Raw genomic sequence first — 6958 nt, forward strand, 5'->3', positions numbered from 1 at the left:
CAAAATTATTTATATTTGCCAAATGCCAGAATAATGAGAGAGAGAGAATGTTTTAAGGCATTTTTATTACTTTCTGCAAAGTCAAACGTTTCCATACATTTCATTAGTATTTCGTACCATTGCCCTTACACTGTATGACTTGGGTGAAACATTTTGGATCCTTCCAAAGCTTCTCACAATAGTTGGTAGGAATTTGGGCCCATTGCTCCTGATGGGACTGGTGTAGCTGAGCCATGTTTGTAGGTCACCTTGCTCGCACCAACATTGTCAGCTTTGCTCATAAATGTTCAATAGAACTGAGATCAGGGCTTTGTGATTTCTGCTCCAAAACATTTACTTTGTTATCCAAGCCACTCTGTAACCAGTTTGGCAGTATGCTTTGGATCATTGTCCATTTGGAAGACTACCGTAATTTCCGCCCAAGCTTTAAGTTCCTGGCTGATGTCTTGAGATGTTGCTTCAGAATTGCCACATAATTTTCTTTCCTCATGATGCCATCTATTTTGTGAAGTGCACCAGTCCCTCCTGCAGCAAAATAACCCACAACATGATGCTGCCACCCCCGTGTTTCACAGTTGGGATGGTGTTCTTAGGCTTCAAAACATCTCCCTTTTTCCTACAAACATAACAATGGTCACTATGGCTAAAAGGTTAAATTTTAGCTTCATCAGACCACAAGATAGGTGTGTCTCTAATTACCTCAGATGTTGCCAATACACCTATCAGAAGATTCTAAAGGCATGACATCATCAAATGGGCTGTCCCATATTGTTTAAAGGCAGAGTGTATGCAGTGCATATAAACTTTTCACTTTGCAGAAAGTAATAAAAATGCCTTAAAACATTCTCTCTCTCATTATTCTGGCATTTTGCAAATATAAATAATTTTGGTTCCTAATTATCCTAAAACGGGAAAGGTTTATTCTGATTTCATGTCAGATAGTGAGAAAAACATGCAGATGTGTCTTTTTAGATAGTGGATAAACTTCTGGTTTCAAGTGTAGATGAAAAATGGCCAACTGAACTAGGCCTCTGAGCGGTGGATTTTCAATGCAATCTGCAAGTCTGAAGAATCATTGATGGAAGAGTTGATCAAAAAAATTTGTAGGACCCTTGTCCAGTGGCCCCATAAACCTTCTCATGCCCTCAACATTCCGTTCTGATTAGTAGACTGTCATGAAATAATTCTGTTGTAGTAGCCTACTAATCAGAAGAGAGGGATGTCCCAGGGGGTGGGATGTTTGCAGTATTCTGGTTCAGCGGTCATGGATTACCGTAGTTGCTAACTACCTGCCTGTTCTACCTGGTGCCGGCTCCTGCATCCGTTTCTGCTTCTTCAGTTGAACCTCACATCAACAGAGCAGCTCTTCCTCTCCTGGGCTGCTCTATTGACAGTCGATGCCATGTTGATTGACAGCCGACTCCCCGTTGTCAGACAGTGGGAGCTGGCTGTCAATCAGCATGACAACGACAGAGCAGACTAGAAGAGAAGGAACTGTTCCGTCCATGGGACACCACCGGAAGTAGGAGAATCTCCATTAAGAGCAATCGGTGAGCGATCTGAGCTTGTGATGTAGAAAATATGAAAATTATATAAGACAGACAGCTCTGCTCATATTACTCAGATTTCAGACATGTGAAATACCAGTGCAATATTAGGACAGATAGCATAGTGAGCAGGCACAGTCAGGCAGAAGTAAGACATTTTACAAGACTATTTAGAGAGGCTTTCCGCATGGCTTGTAAGATACAGTGTTAATAGCAGGGTTTACTTGTCTCGTAAGCTCCTGATAATTCATTGCTTTTTACTCGAAAGCGTCTCGATCTATTTGTTCCAAGCCTCCGGTTATTGTATTATCACAATAGCGCCATACTGCTCGTCGTGACTTTTCTTTTTTTTTTTTTAACCTATTGTGACAGCAATAGCTTAATAGCAGCTCTGAGCAGCGTGCCCATTTTCTGGGGCACAACTATGTGATTTGAGCTTTGTCAGCTTAGAGAACCCAACATGACATGCTGCACGCCATCTAGGATCAAAGTGTCTCCATCAACTGTCGACAAGAGGCAGGGAATTACACGTTTCTCAGTCTCCAGAGGAGCACAGAAAGACTTAAGGCGGCAGCTCGATCCAACTTCTCGCTGTGAATTTCTGCCAGCACCTGGTCGTCAAGTGGCGAAGACTGTAGGCAATCACGGATTTTTACGACTAGTGAAAGTGATGAGAACAGAGGGCAGGACTCTAGTGGAGACACATGCTCTGTGAATATCTGTCCGACTAGATGGGTATAAAAATAGCAGACGCCACATTGTGCATGAAATAGATACTCGGAAAGAACACTTATTTCTCTTTACAAATGACCTACTTAAAGGTTTTGTCGGAGGCTGAGAAGACACTAACCACCTTGGGCTTGAATACAAAAATTACATTTTTTTTAAATAAAAAAAATAGTCTATATCTCAACTAAAACCTGGCAACCTTCTTTTTTTGTGATTTTTATTGAACATAGTGGGTTATATAGAAGGAAGGAAACATCAAAATGGTCCACGATGATGGTGCCAAGCAATGGCAATCTAGTAGTAAAGTGAGTGGGATCCATCAAGACTTAGATCCCAATACACATTAGATAATGTTGGCCAAACCCTACAAGGCCTTCAAGAGAAGGAAGCGCTTTGAATTACAATGCCAATTCTATTTTTGTGAATTTATCTTGCCTATAACAAATGCATGCTTGGCTCGAGCCAAGGGTATATGTACCGTGTTTCCCCGAAAGTAAGACAGTGTCTTACATTCTTTTTACCCCCAAAAGTCCCACTATGTCTTACTTTCGGGGTATGTCTTATATTGGAAAAAATCTCACAGCAATCGCAGCAAGTCTCCATGCAATCTACCGTATGGGGACTTGCCGCGATTGTGCCGTAAGTGTACCGCAAGTTAAGGAAACAGGTACTTCACTTTCCATGTTTGTTCTGCATAAAAATAATAAATTACATCAAGGAAAGAAAATTAAAAAATAAAGTTATAATTCCTGGAGTGGTAAAATGGACTAGGCAAGACGCTGCACCAGAGCGCAGCGGTGTCAGCAGCGGCTGGTACTGATACATGGCCGGCACTGGGACTCTGCACTACTGCAATTCCTGGAGTGGTAACATGTACTAGGCAAGAGGCTGCACCAGAGCGCAGCGGTGTCAGCAGCGGCTTGTACTGATACATGGCCGGCACTGGGACCCTGCGCTGCCGCCTGGTCTACATCAGCCACCTAGATCTCACCGGCGCTAGGATCCGGGGAGGGAGGCGCAGTCAGCTCTAGGACCCAGCGCGGCTCGCACATTCCTCTCATTCCAGTGAATGGGGCTGATTGTTGGTGCAGAGCGCTGAGTGCAGCACACACTGTCCGCTGTGCCGGGACCATGCTGAGCCCCCGGCCGCGCTCCAGCCCCTGCACCCAAACTGTCTGCACGGGACTCGTGTGTCAGGTAAAGGGGGAGGGAGGCCGCTTTGTCTCCAGAGAAGGGGAAAGTAGTGCAGCGTGCGGGCACAGGGATGGGAGGCAGGAACGGACAACATTACTGCGTCTCCCACGGTCTCCACATCCCTCCGCTCATTCCACTCCAGATCCGTATACTATGTCTTACTTTCGGGGTACGTTTTACATTAGCCGACCCCCCCAAAACCCCCACTACGTCTTACTATCGGTGGTGTCTTACTATCGGGGAAACACGGTATATGAGGGAGAAACAGCATTCAGGACTGACTGGGAAAAGAAGAGCTCCATTCTCCAGATATGTGCGAGTTTCAGTAGTGCAACCTGCATCTCTTAGACATTTATAGGAATATTATTATTATTATTATTTATTATTATAGCGCCATCAATTCCATGGCGCTTTACATGTGAAAGGGGTATACATAATAGGGACAAGTACAATATTTATAAACAATTCAAGACACAGACAGGTACAGGAGGATAGAGGTCCCTGTCCGCGAGGGCTCACAGTCTACAGGGGATAGGTGAGGATACAGTAGGTGAGGGTAGAGCTGATTGTGTGGTGCTGTATCAGACTGAGGGTTACTTTTGATATGCCATAAAATCACTCAGAAGGTAATACCTTTTTAGTGCGGCTGTTAAAAGTTGTTCAATATAACAATGTGACCCTCCAAACAAAAAAAGATTGTGCACCCCTGCTCTAGAGTGTGTACACTTAAAACCTACAGTGCGTTATGCTAGTACCATAATAAAATGTACAGCGCTCCATTATGTAACACATCTATTGCTAGAAGTATATAATTTAATGTTTCAGTTTGGGCATAGTTGATATGGTCAAACTCACTAACGGTATTGGTGACCACAACCATGCTCGGGTGCTCAGTTGGGCATGACTCGAGCACCCAAGTATAATGGAAGACAATGCGGGACTTAAACATTTTTCCAGGAAATCTTCTGGGAAAAAATGTTCCAGTCCCCCATTGACTTTCATTAAACAAGGGTACTGAAGTTGCGCCCATCTGAGCATCCATCTGCTCTTAACGAGTACCCGAGCATGGTAGTGCTCGCTCATCACTAATGGTCACCTATAAGGATTTATGTGGTGGGATTTTCACACAGAATCATCCCAAGCCTCTAATGAGGCCTGGGACAGTTCTGTACAAGCCAAAAGTCCAGGACTAGTGTGAAGAGACCTTGGGATTCAGCGTTTGTGGTGACAATCAGAAGATGCAACGAGGACCAGATTAGTGACAGTGAGGACTGGAGAAGTGAGCGGTAAGGTATTAAAATATTATTTTTATTTTCTACATCTTATCTTCTTGTGCTCTGGGGTCTGGAGAGCATGAGGGACATTAAATTTCCAGAGATTAACTTCACCACGGATCAAATTTCTGAGAAAGTCTTTGCAAGCATGAATCTTGCCTGATCCCCTCATCTCTAGCAGCCAGTCCTTTTCAATCTGTGCACTGGATTGCAGTACATTTCCGATGTAAGAGCGGCAAATACCCCAAAACACATTGTCAGGGATTAGAATTAAACAGAGGTAATTTTATGCCTGAAGAAGATTCCTGAGATTTGAATCAAAACGTGTTGCAGTTTTATCCTAAGAAAGCAACAAGTTCTATATACTCTCCTCGCTCATGCTGGTTTACATTCTCCTGCCGCACACCCCACTCGGAGGCCTATTGCCGTTGTTGTGCAGTCCAATCGCTCTACCGTCACTCTCTGACAGCTGGCTCTCATACTGAGCTGTGTCGGGAGCGAGAACGCTATCAGGGCCAGTGCCACCACCCCGCGCCGCCAGGCCCTTTACAAACAGGGGGTACCACTCGCTGTCGGCGCCGCTTGCTGAATGGTGTCCCCAGCCCTTAATGATATATGGGGTCCGGGGTAACGGTCTCTCTCCCCCCGTCCATGCGATCTCTCCCCTGCGCTATCTTTCCCCCATGCACTGGCAGCAGAGACCAGTGACATCACCTGCGGAGCAGTGCTGATCTCCTGCTTAAGCCATATTTGCTTAACCTCTTTACACCATGGCTATTTTCCATTTTTTTCCCCTCCCTTTTACCAAGAACCTCAACTTTTTTTAAGTTTCTATCAATATAGTCACAGGAGGGCTTGTTTTTGCAGGACGAGTTGTACTTTTGAACGACACTATTCATTCTACCAAAAAGTGTACTTGAAAAAGGGAAAAAAACATTCCAAGATCGTTGAAATTGCAAAAAAAAGTACAATTCCACAATTTTATTTTTTTTTTAAAAAATCAGAAATTTGAGACCTGTAACGTTCTAATTTTTGGGATATCTGACTGTATAAAGGATTATTTTTTGTGCTCTGAGCTGAAGTTTTTACTGATACCATTTTGAGGTAGATACAATGTTTTTTATCACTTATTACTGTATTCTATTGCAATGTTGCAACAGCCAAAAATACAGTAATTCTGGGGGGTTTGATTTTTTTTTTTCCATTGTGTCTTTTACTGATTGGTATTGCTGTGTTCTTAAAAGTCCAGTCAAAATATAAAGTAAACCAAATATTTATATGTTTATATTGTTTTCTTTGTAATGAGACTATGTATAGCACAAGATATCGGGTGGTCACAGCTTCCTTGATTGGCAGCTAAATGCACAAATTATCTACTGCTAGTGCTGTAGAAACAAATCAGCGCATGCTCTATTATTCTATACTGCTGCTGCCAAAACAAGCCTCCCCAACATGTTTCACCTTTACAGGTGTCATCAGGGTAAATGAGGCTCAAATGAGTCTTAGGTTTTAAACAGCCAGTATAGGGACTACAGTGTTGTGAATACATTTTCCAGTTTGGGGCTCCCTCTTGTGGTCAGTGCTGGCGGTGCAGTTGACTTGTGGAATGAGAGCCACATACCTGTGGAGGACTGGCAATCAGGCCTTTCAGATTGGGACTATATAACTGAGTAGTTTTCTCCTGTTACTTGCTGCTGCTCAATTGATTTCCTGTGTGTTAAAGACATTCTGAAACCAGCCCTGCTCTCTACCAGAACTCCTCTCAAGATAAGTTGGTCTTTGTACCTCTGCTTATTGTTTCCACTTTCTTGTTTTTTTCTGTTTTGATACTATTGCTTGATTCCTATTTTGCCTGTGTGGAGTTCCTGGTGGAATTGGATCATTCCCTGCTGGGAGTGTCTGTATATTTAGCTTCATAATTCTGCAATGTATTGTGTTTTGTCATGCTTGGTATTAAATTTAGTCCCTCATCTATATTAGTGTTTTTGGATCCCAGTAACATCAGAGTACTGATATAGTGGGGGAGAGGCCATGTGGTCTCAGGGTTTTTCTATGTCAGGCGTGCTGAGATTTTTTTTAGGGTTGTTTTTACGGCTGCAGACAGTGCTCTTTCCTATAACGATAGTTTAGGCCTCATCTTTGCTGAATCGGTTTTCCAGATTTGTACTGTGTTTTCCTATATCACCATAGTCTTTACATGTGGGGGCTATCAAT

The sequence above is a fragment of the Anomaloglossus baeobatrachus genome, chromosome 1, assembly GCF_048569485.1.
Source record: "Anomaloglossus baeobatrachus isolate aAnoBae1 chromosome 1, aAnoBae1.hap1, whole genome shotgun sequence".
Lineage (NCBI taxonomy): Eukaryota > Metazoa > Chordata > Amphibia > Anura > Aromobatidae > Anomaloglossus > Anomaloglossus baeobatrachus.